The 15625-nt window shown below is 43.0% G+C and overlaps 1 long non-coding RNA gene across 1 annotated transcript; it reads right to left on the reverse strand.

Annotated features, from left to right (window-relative positions):
- Window positions 1-1786: 1786 nt before the first annotated feature.
- On the reverse strand, window positions 1787-10470 carry LOC122456711. The gene is made up of 3 exons (XR_006275735.1): window positions 10390-10470; window positions 4406-4470; window positions 1787-1832 (listed from the first exon to the last, which is right to left on the reverse strand). It is a non-coding gene; the product is annotated as an uncharacterized LOC122456711 (long non-coding RNA).
- Window positions 10471-15625: the final 5155 nt, after the last annotated feature.

Genomic DNA, 15625 nt, shown 5'->3' on the forward strand with positions numbered 1-15625 from the left:
TCTGTTTCCAAGAGATATTATTCCATGAAAGATCAATACACCAGAATTAGCTGTCAAGACAAGTTGCTGAGTTCCTCTGTGCCCTATTGCCCAGTGAGCTAGGACTCTACACAAAATAACCAAGGAAAGGAAGGAACTCTCGCCTGATTAGATGTGGTGAGTTTATAGGACATGGGAATTTATTACTGAGCCCAACTTAAGGGAGAAAACCCCCTCTTTCCTTTGTGAATTAGATACAGAGTTTTAAGTGTAACCCAGGGTTGTTACCTCTTAATAAATTCCATTTGCAGCTTGCGTGATGGATGGGTTTATCTGCAGAGCACTATTTTGTTGCTTTTTGATTAACCCGAAACAGCCTGGATATGAAACTTCCCTCCCTTTTTATCCCCCTTTATATTAAGTTATGGATGTATATTAAATTTGCTATCACTAGGAGCCATAGGGAACTGTGCTGTGTTTTTCTCATGGAAAATGGCTTTTTCTTAAAGAAGGAATCTGACAGCCATGCAGGATGAATGCTGTGCATTGCCTAACAACAGACATGGAGCTTTCCCCCACCCGTACCTTGGTGCTTTGATGGCATCAAGAGTCCTCAGTAAGCCTCCTGAAGTGAGATATTAGGAAATTTAAGAAATGCCGCCTTGTAAGAAAAAGCCTGAGGAAGGATGGTCCAGTGGTTAAAGCGAGAAGCTGGGCGTTAAGAGACTCAGTTCCTTGCTTTGCCACAGACCCCTGTGAGACCTAGGGCAAGTCACATTCTGTACTACAGGGTTAATACCCCTGCCCTACCCTCAGAGTTGTTGTGAGGAGAAATAAACGTTAAAAAAAGTGAAAGGTTCCATTCCTACAATAAAGGGTGTGGAAGGGACATAAAAATACCTAAGATGGAGATGGGGGACTGCATGGATCAGTAAAGCCTTTCATTTCTTGGTCACTGGCTCCAATCCAGGGCAGGTCGGACTGGCACTGAATATCCATCCACCTGATGGCTATTTAATGCCCTCGACGGGATCTTTCTGCCTCCCGCTCGGATCTTTACATAGTGCATAGAGCTGTGGTACATCAATGGACTGCACTGAAATGAACTGGTGGGACACCGTATCCTTCCTAGTGGGCAGACACCCACATCATAAAAACCACCACCACAGTGGGACAAATTGGCTCTCTCATTGGAAGTCTTGACAGCAAGGATTGTACGGACCATGGAGACAGAGTTATCTGCTCACCCCAGGGCAGAACTGGGGCACTTTGGCAGGGAATTGCTTGCATGGGTGGGGTCTGTTCTGTGGGTAAATGAAGGCATTCAGTGTCCAGGACTGTCAATAGAGCACTGTTGACATGTCCCACATTTATTTCCTGCTATAGAAAAGAGCTGTGTGTCTGCTTGGAAGAAAAGGAGGAAAGAAAACAAAATCCTGGGTCCCTTCCCACCCAGCAGAGGGGTAAGTGGGTACAAGGAGGGGAGCCCATTACTCTCCTGCACACTGACTATGTGGTTGGGAGAGCAGTCCCCACTGAGTCGCTATGGGAATCAATGGGAGCTGGCAGTTCTACTTCATTATTGCCATCAGGATGATGTATTTGTATTATAATACAAAGGACAGGTCGACCTCAAAAGATTATAAACTTGTGTTATAACACAAGACTCAAGAATTGGATGAAAAACTGTGTGCGTGTATGGCTGCATGGAGACTGTGAGAACAGGGTAACGGTATAGCTGGTCAAAAGTTAGTCATCAAAACTTTAATTCTGACAGAACTAGCTTTCAAAATACAATACACATTTTCCCAAACAAAATTCCATTCTCATCCAAAACGTTCAGTTATCAAAACCTGGGGAAAGAAATCAAGTTGGGATTTTTTGATAAAGAGTTTAATGAAAAACTTTTCAATTTTGTCAAAACTTTTTTTTGGGGGGGGAAGAGGGGAGAGTGGAAATTATTTCCTGACCCGCTCTAGGAACAGTGATACAATCATGCTTTTGCATAGCTGTGAACACAAACAAGCTGTGCACCCAATCCAAACTGCCCCAGACAATTTTTGACTATAACAGCCAATGTCTCCAAATGCCCAGAGCCTTGTTCAGCAAGACTTACCAGCAGAGCTGGTTGAGAATTTGCAGCCAAAATGACAGAAAAGTTTTTAAAAAATTTATTTCAGGTCAAACAAACTGTTTTGTTCCACCCAAAACTAAATGTTTCATTTTCATTGAGCTTTTTTCCTTGGAATTTTTAAAAATAAAACTAAAGATAATCTCAAAATGAAAATTCATTTCAAATCAAACAGTTGATTAATTTAAAGCCTGTTGAAATGAAATGTAGGGACTTTCAGAATTTGTGTAGGTTTTTTTTTCAGAGTAGCAGCCGTGTTAGTCTGTATTCGCAAAAAGAAAAGGAATACTTGTGGCACCTTAGAGACTAACAAATTTATTAGAGCATAAGCTTTCGTGAAGTGAGCTGTAGCTCATGAAAGCTTATGCTCTAATAAATTTGTTAGTCTCTAAGGTGCCACAAGTATTCCTTTTCTTTTTGTAGGTTTTTTGTTGACCCAAATAATTCACAGAAATTGACATATTTAAAAAAATGCTTCTGTCAAACTGAATCTGCATATTTGGTGAAAAATAGTTCCTACTGAAAAATTTTTCCCAGCTCTCATTACTAACCTAATTTTCATACAGGAATATTTCCCCAGAAAAATAGCTACTTTTGCACATTGCTCAGGAATGGAGCTACCACTCTGTTTAGCAGAGAGCTCTTTGCATTGTGAAAAATAACCATATGGGCCATGTCATTTAAATAAGTAACTGCCTCACAATCCTTCACCCCATTAATAAACCATCTCAGTGACATGCTTCTGATTGGCGATGAGGTCAGCCCAACCTTTCTTTCAAATTACTTTCTGGAATTTGGCCACACAGCCTGTTTTATTTTATATCTCTCACCACAGAGATGCTGTCATCGCAATGCCATCTTAGGAATACATCAGAAAATACCAGTTGCCATATGCCATGTAATATTTCAGAGCAGATGAAGGAATCCAACTTGGCACAGCATTTCCTCAGCTGATCAAACCATCCCCATCTGTCTGCCCCTTTGATGATAATGAAGAAGCCAGTGGAAAAATCTACTGTGTGCTCTCTTTCTCTGTTTCCATTTTTAAGACTATTGGATTGCACTGTAGGCAAACGATATAAACATCCCGTCCAATCAGAAAACTGCCGTCTCGTTTTCAGACACGCTTTACCCACATCTGAAATCAGAGTCTTTGCACTCAGCCCTTATTTTTCAAGGCATCTCCCTCAAGATAAAATTACCCTCCAAGTTAATGAATAAGATACCTCTTGGGGAAGGGAGGGAATTTAGGACACTAACAGCCAAAAGTGGGCAGCAAGAGAACTCCTGGGGGCCTGAGCTCACATTAGCAGATAGTGCACTAGGATGGAGATAGAGGGGAGGAAGGCTCAGAGGGAGCGCCTCGGTGCAGGCTACTTCAGCCAAGTAGTTGCAGCCTACCCTACAGCCCAAATATTTCCCTGCCACCAGGGCTGAGAGAGATCACCACTGCTCCATAAAGGAGGGGAAACTAATTTAAGTCTGAATCTTCAGTTTGGAATGAAAGATATTATAGAGTGTGTAGATAAGGGAGGCTGAGAGTGCTTAAGAAGGGTTGAAAGCAAAAGTAATAAACCTCACAGGCATCCTAGCAATAAATATTTGGACACTTTCAAGGTAAGTCAGTCTTAATTGAGCTTATGTTTAGTTTTCTACAAGGCAAAGTAATAAGGTTTCTGATAAACAGAAATCACTCTATCTGGAGAGTTTAGCACTTTATGTTAACACCAGCTACTGAGCTTTCCCAGGCTTTGCACAGATGCATGCAGGATATGATTAGTGCTTTGAGAAGTTCACCATTTCTTCCCCTCCCACGGCCCCTGCTCCAGCCACCTTTGGGGGAAATTGCCATTGCTTCCCATTTTGCAATTTAACCCCCAAGAAAATGTATTTTTTCCCCACAGCAAAAACATGTAAAAATGCAATTTTCATCTTCTCAACTGGAAGTCCCTTTTTGCTCTAAAATGGGCTCTTTTCACTTGAAAAAAGTGTCCCATTTTTGCCCCAGAGAAGCACCAAGTTCTCTATAAAAATATTACCTACCCAATTAACCTTTTGCAAAAATTGACCCAGTTGAGGAGTCTATACAAGAGGAGGGGGAAATGTAGTTTTTGCTTTTTATCATCAATATTTCATATGCCCCTACGTAGATATGCACAGACAGACAGACAGGATTTCCTTTTCAAGCAACTTTGCCATGTCTGAGGCTGTAACCTTTCACTGACCTCTCACTCCAAATATTAGCATGATGTTAACATTGGAAAAGCAGATCAAAGCTGAAATGACACCAGTTACCTGTTCCGGTTTGTGTTTCTTTATGACTCTTGGGACCATACACCTGATCAGCTCCACCATCTCCCCTGGGGATACGTGAAGCAATAATGTTTCATTATTTCCTGCCATGAAACAAACTTAGTTCTTAAAAATCAACCAAATAAATTGCTGTCTCTTTAAGCTCCCACTATGAACTGGGGAAATGAGAAGACATAAAGCAGTGGAAATGATGATAACATAATCACAGGTCTCTTTAATAGGTTGAATTTCCTCTTAAATAACTGCTTTGCATATCTGTCAAGGAATAAAGTTCACAACATTTTTTAATACACAGCCAGTGAATCAGGAAAGCAAATACTATAAACCACTTTGAATTTGAATTTGGCATTAAACAAAATGCCATTGAGAAATTCATTGTAAATTGTAGGGGTAGGGTTTTGCTGTCAGTCACCCTGGCAGAAAACTGGAGTAGTTTTACTGAAATCAAAGGAGTTAATGAGGATTTGCAGTGAGAGAACTGTGAGGAAACTCAAAGGATGCAGAGACTTTCAAGTAGGTAAACTAACTTGGTCAGATTCTTGTCTCAATTACACTTGATATAAGTCTAGAGAAATTCCATAGCATTTAGTGGAATTACTCCAGATTTATGGTGGTGTGATGAGATCAGAATCAGACCCACTGAGTACAAAGGGTGATGAGCTCTCAATTACCCCGGTATAGCTCCTCATCAAGCCCAGCTCAATAATGCTAAAACGTTATTACCATCTGATAGCAGGTCGATGGGAGCTGTTGGCATTGCTCAGCTCTTTTGAGCCTTAAGGAGGGGCCTAACTTTTGGTTCCTATTTTTGAAATCCTTCACCTATGTGACTTCCCCATTGTCACTCAGGGAGTCTGATCACAGAGTATGGAATTGAAACTGGGCTATCAGCCTCCTAGCCCACTGCTTTAACTAAAAGATCATCATTCTTCCCAGACTTCAAAAGTCAGTCCACTTAGCTAAAGGACTAAATAAGGAACGGGGCACCTTGATCTGAGCACCCATTTTTAAAGATTTTGGCCATAGACACAAACCCACAGAGATAAATAGAGTTGCAAAAAGCTCATTTCACTGTGCAGTAAATTTTAGCTCACTTGTGGCTAGTTTCTCAACCCATTTGCTTTAATCTAAACCACAGGAATTTTCATCTCCCATTTTATGAGCTCTTTTCATAGCGATGCATTGGGGTTGGATGGCAGGTCCATATGTTATTATAATGAGTGCAATCAGAGTCTAGGGATTATTAATCACCTGGTCATATGACCCATTTAAGCAAATTCTTATTAACCACAAGACATATGTTTTGTTCCTGAACTCCAGAGATAAAGCCCAAAAGCAGATGGGAGGATTGCACTTGCAAATCAAATTTCGATTGGGCTTTTAAAAATAAATTAAATCTGGCAGGCAGCACATCCTTTAAGCAAGCTTTTCAATAACTTTTGAAACATACCAGCCACTTGCCACAGGTGTTGCTGCTGGGTGTGTCTTCCTGCTGCTTCTACAGATTTTGTTGTTTAAAAATAACATGGCCAGATCCTCAGCAGGTGTAAACTGGCATAGCTCCTGGGAAGTCAATGGAGCTATGCTGATTTCACCAGCCAGCATTTGGCCCATACTCTGCCCTTAGCCCCAGATCCTCCTGTGGGAGTTCAGTGCCTAAACACCTTTGAGGATCTGGGGCTACATCCTTTTCATCCAAGGATTTCAAAGAGTTCTATTGGGACTGATGGCTATGGACCCAGTTCTGATACATTACTAGCTCTGGGTAGTACCTTACTCCACACATAGTGCTAATAGATCTATGTGAGGAAACTCACTGTGACAGGTACTACACAAAGGCCCACACCATGAACCCCTTTCTCCCACTGTTGAGCAGTCACTCTGTGAATAGACCCCTTCAATGGGACTATTCTACTTTTGGGCATAACCCACTAGCCAACAGGAATAAGGGATTCACAGGCTGGCCCAAAGTGAGTAAGTAGATCAGTATCTGGCTGCGTCTGCATGTCTGAGTTACTTCTTATATGTTCTTATCCATGTGAAAGAGGAGCTTGGACTGGTATCATTCTTTTCTAGTCACATTGGTTAATGCATCACCGGAAGGTACTCAGAGTTTGGGAGCAAGGACCCAGTTAGAATATTTACATGGAATTAACTACAGTGTCACTCTGGAAGAAACTGCAGGGGTGTGCATAGGTGGATCCAGTGGCAGGATCTAGTCTGGAACACCCATACTAGGTGAAATTCATCCCTGCATAGCAGACCTGTTCAAGGCCCCATGTACAACATAAGCTCCATTTTGAGAGCTTAAGCGATGCATAGGCTTCTGCACAGGGGTGGATTTCAACCGTTATGGGTCTGATCCCAAGACCATGGAAGTCAGTGGAATGACTCCCATCAGTTTCAATGGTCTTTGGCTCAAACCCTTAGGGAATCTAACAGGGGCATGAACTCAGTCAAAGTGATTTGTTTAAAAATCCAAGGCAATAGTCCCAGATTTATTTATTATTTTTAGAGTATTTCCCCAGCTCTGTTCAGCACATCTTAGAATGAGACATTTATTTTCCACAGACTGGGGGAGATGAAACATTTTTTTAAGAGCAGAAATATACCAGGACAACTTGGAGGCCAGAAAGACTCTCCTTCGTTGCCGGGGAAATTTAAAGGCAAGATATGTAGAAGAAAAAACCATGGCAGCTGTTACTGGTGTAATAGATGCAACTTTTATATCTTCACTTCATCTATGATCTTTGCTCATTATTGCTGTTCCCATTACCTAAGTAATGGCTTAAAAAGGAGAACATGCATTATTTTAGCATTCTGGGGAGCTATTAAAATCATATATTACATTTTATTTGGGCAGGTTTAAATATAATTGATTTGATCTCTATTTAACCATAGTAGCTTCTACACATTCAGAGTTAGCCTGAAGTAATGACCAGTTTAATCATGGGTAGGTACTTGAATTGATTTGCTCCATACACCTGAATGTGTTGAAGGTACATGTGTAAGTGTTCTAAGAGTGCTAAAGTACAACAGGAGATGATGTTTATGGCAATGGAGATTTTTACTTTTCTCTCCTCCCTCAAACTGTGGCTAGCATGGAGGTTTTTCTCTTGTTGCTCCAGCAGCACACACATTAAAATCTGACTGATGACTTCTGACTTACTCTGAATTTATAAGGAGAGTAATTTTTAATATTTCGGCAAGGAAGGGTCTTTTCAATGTGACGGCAGCTAAGTGGATTATTCTGAAGAGTGGACCTGACTGTCATTTATACTAAGGCCTCTTTGCTCCATTCTGGCAGTGTAAAGGGGGCTTTATAGTTGGAGTATATTATAGTCACACCCACTTTAAACTGCCAGAATGGCATAAAGGGGCCTTAAGGTAAGCGAGAACCAGGCCTTGAGCAACCAATAGGCTGGTCAAAAATTAAATTGGGGTTTTGGCAAGAAAAATCTTTCAGTGGAAAATGTATTTCTCTGGAAAACCGAACACAAGAAAACTGGAATATTTTGATTCAAAATAGCGCTGCAGTGCCTATGGGGAGTTGTGGTTTGGGATTTCACGCTACTATTCTCCTCCATAGGCCAGACTTTCTGGCCAGACTACTTCTCCCACAATGCACCACAGCTAGTGGCTCCCATGATGCATCTTTCCCATCACCAGTAGACAGTTTTGGTCATATTTTGGTTTTTGATATTTTGCCAGAAAAATTTAACATTTTCCACAAGTGTTTTTGACCAAAAATTTTTTTTTTCCTCAAAACATTCAGTGGAAAAAAGCTCCTATTTTCCAACCAGCTGTACTCAGTGGCAAGGCATCTACCTACAGAAACCCCATCATTCCACAACTGAAGCTAGTAATAATAATTAATTCATATATAGTGCTATTTAGCAGTAGGTCTCAAAGCTTTATGCTGGAGGGTAGTATCATTATCCCCATTTTACAGATGGGGAAACTGAGGCACAGGGCAGCTAAGTGACTGCCCAAGGTGTCTCAGATCTGGTCAAACTCCTCCCTGCTGTATACTCACCAGGGGAGCCACACACTGAATCCCATGTGCCTTTAATTTTCCAGGGGCTGCACAGAGATTAGGCACCACCAACACGGTATGAAACTGGCAGTGGCCACCCAAGTTTTGGGGGTTTTGTAACTACCTTGGAGTTCCCAGTTCCTTCAGCCCTCTCAGGGAGGTGCCCATTGGCACTGGACAACAATTTCAGGGAGCTCAAGTATGGTGGCCACCAGAACTCAACACACCCAAAACTAGGTGGTTGAAGAAAAGGGCGTGGATATCCAGCACTAGAAGCCATTGCATCCTGGGGCCAATGAGCAAGGCTCCTGGATGGGCGATGGAGCTAATGTCTGACTAGGACTGCTCCACCCAGAGCAGGAGGGGAGGGGGAAATGAGAAAGAAGCCTAGAGCCAGTGTGACCCTGAGCTGGGGAGGGAGATGGCCAAGTCAGACACCCCTGAGCTGGAAAAAAAAGGCCTGTTCCCTCACTGGAGCAGAGCGAAGGCATGGTACCAGATGCTACTCAGAGAACCCAGGGCCCTAACCCCAGTGAGAGGGGGAGCTTGGGGGAAGGCTTGTGAATGTTTTTATTTTTTAAGTTTTATTAATCATTTTCTAAATTACAAAACCAAAAGTGTTGAAAGGAGGACACCTAAGTGTCCTCCTCAATATACAAGAAGGACAGAGGACAAATACGCCAAAAGAAGGACAAATGGCCACCCTACATATCCCTGGTTTTGGTCTAGGGTGACCAGGTGTCCAGTTATCGACTGGAACACCCACTCTAAAAGGCACCCTGGCAGCTCCGGTTAGTACCCCTGACCGGGCCATTAAAAGTCTGGTCAGTGGTGCTGCAGAGCAAAGGCAGGCTAGTCCCTACCTGTCCTAGCTCCGACCCGGAAATGGCCAGCAGGTCTAGCTCCTAGTAGTAGACCCACGGGGCTCCACATGCTGTCCCACGCCCTGAGCACCGGTTCTGCACTCCCAATGGCCAGGAACCTTGGGGAGAAAGCAGCATGCAGAGCCACCTGCTACGCCCCTACCTAGGAGCTGGAACTGCTTGCCACTTCCGGAGCACAGCACAGAGTCAGGCAGGAAGCCTGCCTTAGCCTCGCTGCACCACTGACTAGGAGCTGCCCAAGGTAAACTTGCGACCAAACCCCGAGCCCCAACCCTCTGCCCAGAGTCCTGAGCCCCCCGCAAACCAAGAGCCCCCTCCTGCAACCCAACCCCCTCATCCCAGCCCCATTCCACAGCCCACACCCCCAACTGGAGCTCTCATCCCCTCCCACATCCCCAACCCCCTGCTCAGAGCCCCCTCCCACACCCTGAACCCCTCTGCCCCACTCTGGAGCCCCTTCCTGCACACCAAACCACACATTCCCAGCCCCACCCTGGAGCCCACACACCCAGTTAGAGTCCTCACCCGCCTCGCACCCCAACCACCTGCCCCAGCCCAGTGAAAGTAAGTGAGGATGGGGGGAGAGTGAGCTACCAGGGAGGGGGAATGTAGTGAGCTGGGGGGCAGGGCCTCTGGGAAGGGGCAAGGCAGGGTGCGTGGCCTCTGGGAAGGGGCAAGGCTACGGTGTTCAGTTTTGTGCAATTAGAAAATTGGCAACCCTATTTTGGGCCTCTAGGCAGGCATTCCCAGTGCAGACTTTATCTCTGACACCCCACTTGGCAGCCCCAATCCAATTGCATTGGCCTAGAAACTGGTGCTGTTTCCTCCAAGCCTCCTCAGGAGGTCTTGCTTGCTCCGCAGAGTCAAAGAAGTGAGCCCTCTGGTGTACAGATTACCTCTTCAGGGTACACAGCAGTAAATGCCAACAGACACTCACAAGCAGACTTTGCACAGGCTTCTAAAACACCATTGCACTTTACTTCAGAGATAAAGCACAGGAGAGCCAGTTAGCAAACACCACACACCCTAAACATAGTGCCCCTCACCCTTCTCTTGGGAGTCCAGCTGTGTGGCACTAGAACCAAGTTCCTGCAGCAGCTCAGCTCAAGCTAGTGAAAATAGCCAAAGACCATGAGCACCGTAGTTCCTGCCCTTTTCTAACCTGGCAGGCTCCTCATGTGACCTCCTGATCAGCCACCTCAGGTGATCACAGACCCCTTAGCTGGTGATTTTGTTGCCAGGCAACCTCTCCCCTGACAAACTAGTTCTCCTCAATAGGACTTAGCGTTTCTCAAGGCGTTTCTTTTTGAATAGATTTCAGAGTAGTAGCCGTGTTAGTCGGTATTCACAAAAAGAAAAGGAGTACTTGTGGCACCTTAGAGACTAACAAATTTATTTGAGCATAAGCTTTCGTGAGCTACAGCTCACTTCATCGGATGCATAAGTAAGCTTATGCTCAAATAAATTTGTTAGTCTCTAAGGTGCCACAAGTACTCCTTTTCTTTTTGAATAGAGGACCATCAAGATTTAATTATCCTCCATTGTTAGCCCTACCCCTTGGAAGTTTAGTGCAACATGGAGGTAAAAGGACAACCGAGAAGGCAAACAAACCAAACATGCAAAATGGAGTTTGCAGCTTGATAAAGACACATATAGGTTCATAATCTCACACAGAATTCATAAAGTGTACCATAGAGAGATTCTCTAAATAGTTATTCCTGCAGGGGTTGCAGGCAGGGTCAGATCAGATTGTCCCTTCTAGCCTTAAACTCTATGTCTTACCCAGAAAACTAGTGTCAAAGCAAGACTAGACCCCAGGTCTTTAGAGTCCCAGCCTACTGTTGTATCCATTAGGCCACATCTCCTTCTTCACAAGCACACCAGAGAGGCCAAAGGCTGAGTATGTTGTTTTGAGTGAATTTTGCACAGTCCTAGATAGGGTCCTATACTCAGCTACACTGGTAGTGTTGTGCTGGAGGGAGAAGCTTGTGTTGCTGTTATCTCTCTTGTATCTTTCTTGTAGATAAATATAGGATTTGGTTTTCCACCATAAAGTTCTCTCCAACAATAATTAAATGGGTAGAAAATATAGTGCTTGGGTTAAAAGCTGCATAGCCCAAGTTTGCATCCCCTGCATTGTATTTAGGCTTGGCAGAATTAAATTTTTATTATTTTTATAATTGAGACAGATAATATCAATCTTAAGAACATACGAATGGTCATACTGGGTCAGACCAATGGTCCATCTTGCCCAGGTTCCTGTCTTCCAACAGTGGGCAGTGCCAGATGCTTCAGAGGGAATGAACAGAACAGGACAATTTATTGAGTGATCCATCCCCTGCTGTTCAGTCCCAGCTTCCAGCAATCAGAGATTCAGAGCAGAGCCGTCCCTAGGGTGCAGCAAATTGGGGCAACTGCCCTGGGCCCTGCGGGGTTGTGGTGTGAGGAGGAGGAGGCGGGCGGGGCAGGCAAGAAGGAGCCCCCATACCAACTTCCCCCTGCCCCCAGCACCTCCTGCCTGCCAGCAGGCCCCACCAATCAGTGCTTCCCTCTCCCTCCCAGTGCCTATGGCTGATCAGCTGTTTCACTATCTCTAGAGGGGATGGGGAGGAGGGGAGAGGAGAGAGGGCGCAGCGCGGTTAGGGGAGAGGGCAGAACTGGGTTTGGAAGAGGTAGGGTGGAAAGAGGCGGGGAGCATTGGGGAAGGGGTGGAGTGGGGGCAGGGCCTGGGCAGAGCTGGGGGGAGCACCCCATGGCAGATAGAAACTCGGCGCCTATATCCTGAGCCCCGCACCTCCCTAGGGACAGCCGTGGTTCAGAGACACCCATAGTATTGGGTTGTGTCCCTGATCATAGAACCATTGGGTTATAAGGGACCACAAGGGTCATCTAGTCTAACCCCCTGCCAAGTTGCAGGATTTGTTGTGTCTAAACCATACAAGACAGATGGCTATGCATTCCTTTTGAAAACCTCCAGGGAAGGAGCTTCTCCAACCTCCCTTGGCAGTCTGTTCCATTGTCCTACTCTTCTTACAGTTAGGAATATTTTCCTAGAATTTAAGCTACATCCGCTATTCTATAATTTGAACCCATTGCCTCTTGTCCTGCCCTCTGTGGCAAGAGAGAACAATTTTTCTTCACCTTTTTATGGCAGCCTTTCAAGTATTAAAAGACTGCTATCATGTCCTCCCTTAATCTCCTTTTTTCCAAACTAAACATACCCAGTTCCTTCAGCCTTTGCTCATATGGCTTGCATTTCACCTCTTTGGCCATCTTTTTCACTCATCTCTGGATCCTTTCCAGTTTCTCTACATCCTTCCTACATATTGGTGACCAAAATTGGACACAGTACTCCAGCTGAGGCCTAACCAGTGCTGAGTAGAGCAATATTATCACCTCTGCCTCTGTTAATGCAACCTAAAATCACATTTGCTTTTTTTGCTACAACACAGCATTGTTGACTCATGTTGAGGTTATGATCCATCACAACTCCCAGATCCTTCTCAGCAGTACTGCTGCCAAGCCAGTTATCCCCTATTCTGCATTTGTACATTTGTTTTTTCTTCCCCAAGCGTGGCACCTTACATTTGTCTTTGTTGAATTTAATTTCGTTGCCTATAGCACAGTTCTCCAATTTATCAAGATCCCTTTGAATTTTAGCTCTGTCTTCCATAGTGTTGGCAATCCCTTACACGCACATACACAGCCCTCCCACCACGGCTTTGTGTCATCTGCAGATTTGATCCCTCTGCTCTCTATTCCTACATCCAGGTCATTAATAAAGATGTTAAACAACACTGGACCCAGAACAGATCCCTGTGGAACCCCACATAAGACCTTCCTCTAATCTGACATTATTCCATTAATAGTTACTCTTTGTTTGCAGTTATTTAACCAATTATGTATCTTGGCTAATAGCCATCGATAGACCTATCCTCTCTGAACTTAGCTAATTGTATTTTGAACCCAATTATACTTTTGTTCTTCACAGCATCCACTGGCAATGCGTTCCATAGGTTGACTCTGCAATGTGTGAAAAAGTACTTCCTTATGTTAGTTTTAATCTTCCTACCTATTAATTTCATTAGGTGACCCCTGGTTCTTGTGTTATGTGAAAGGGTAATCAACACTTCCTTATTCACTTTCTCCACACCATTCATGATTGTATAGACCTCTATCATATCTCCCATTAGTCCTCTCTTTCCTAAGATCAACACTCCCAGTTTTTTAATCTCTCCTTCAACAGAAGTTGTTCCATACCCCTCATCATTTTTTTGCCCTTCTCAATATCTTTTCCAATTCTTATATATGTTTTTTGAGAAGGGGTGACCAGAACTGCATGCAGTATTCAAGGGGTTCCATCAAATTATATAGGGGCATTAGATGTTTTGTATTACTATTTATCCCTTTCCTAATGGTTCCCAATATTCTGTTACCTTTTTTGACTGCTGCTCCACATTGAGCAATATTTTCAGAAAACTATTCATGATGACTTCAACATCTCTTTCTTGAGTGATAACTAATTTAGACACCATCATTTTGTATGTATAGTTGGGATTATGTTTTCCAATGTTCATTAGTTTGCATTTATCTACATCGTATTGCATCTGCTATTTTGTTGCCCAGTCATCCAGTTTTGTGAGATCCCTTTCTAACTCTTTGCAGTAGGCTTTGGACTTAATTATCATGAGTAATTTTGTATCATCTGCAAACTTTGCCACCTCACTGTTCATGCCCTCTTCCAGATCATTTATAAATATATGTGCCCCAGTACACATCCTTGGCAGACCTCACTATTTAACTCTCTCCACTCTGAAAACTGACAATTTATTCCTGCCCTTTGTTTCCTATCTTTAAAACAGTTACTGATCCATGACAGGATCTTCCCTCTCATCCCATGACTGCTTATTTTGCATAAAAGCCTTTGGTATAGGACACTGTCAAAGGCTTTCTATATTAACTGGATCCCCCTTGTCCACATGCTTGTTGGCCCCCTCAAGGAATTCTAATAGATCGGTGAGGCATGATTTCCCTTTACAAAAGCCATGTTGACTCTTCTCCGACATATCATGTTCATCTCTCTGTCTGATAATTCTGTTCTTTACGATAGCTTCAAAATTGGAAAAGAGGATTGCCTCGAGACTTTTTTTTAAAATTGGCATTACGTTAGCTATCCTCCAGTCATCTGATGCAGAAGCTGATTTAAGCGATAGGTTATATACCACAGTTAGTAGTTTTGCAATTTCATATTTGTGTTCCTTCAGAACTCTTGAGGGAATGTCATCTGTCCTGGTGACTTATTACTGTTTAATTTATTAATTTTTTTCCAAAACCTCTTCTATTGAGACCTCAATATAGGACTGATTTGTCACCTAAAAAGAATAACTCAGGTGTGAGAATCTTCCTCACATCCTCTGCAGTGAATACCGATGCAAAAAATCCATTTAGCTTCTCTGCAAGGGCGTTGTCTACCTGGAGTGTTCCTTTAGCACCTTGATCATTCAGTAGCCAAACTAATTTGGTTGGTATCCTGCTTCTGATGTACTTAACACATTTTTGCTGTTATTTTTTTAGTTTTGTTTATTTTTAATTTTTTTTTTAAATCTATTTAAGTTTTCCACAGTTGCTCAAAATTATGGGGGAGATGATCAGACAATTATTTAAGGTCAATAAATGTTGAAACACAAAAAGTTAAAACTTTATAACCATTAAAACACAAATTGTCAATACCACATGTCAATATCCTTAAATTAAACTCAAACAAGTTCTCAAGTGGTATTTTCCTTACTTTGCCTATCTGTGAATTTTGATTGGAAATTTTTTTTGTCAGTGCATGGAGGGTGAAATCCACATGTACCAATAAAAATATAAACCTTCCAAACCTAATTAAATTTTAGGCCTTCTTCTGAGTATGCAGTTTGGCATGAACATTCCAAAGTGCACTGAGCTTTACTTTAACAGCATCCTTCCAAATGTTCTGCCAACCTGCTGCCTTGGGAGAGGTTGAACATGCTGCTAATAGTTGGACAGCATGCAAGCTAGCACAAAAATATATCAAAAAGCCACAGCATGCTGGCAGCGATCTAGTCAGATGACAGAGTAATGCTGAATAATTTCTTCTTGTCCTAAAAAGATGCCCTAGGAGCAAGAAAAGCACAGCTGCAAAGCAATAAAAAGAAAGCAAATGGCCCCAAATTGATATTGGCATTTTGAGTACAAGATCTAATTCATCATTGAAGTATCTATTTTAATATCATGGCAGTTATGCAATAATCACTCCTT

Source organism: Dermochelys coriacea, chromosome 14 (assembly GCF_009764565.3).
Source record: "Dermochelys coriacea isolate rDerCor1 chromosome 14, rDerCor1.pri.v4, whole genome shotgun sequence".
NCBI lineage: Eukaryota > Metazoa > Chordata > Testudines > Dermochelyidae > Dermochelys > Dermochelys coriacea.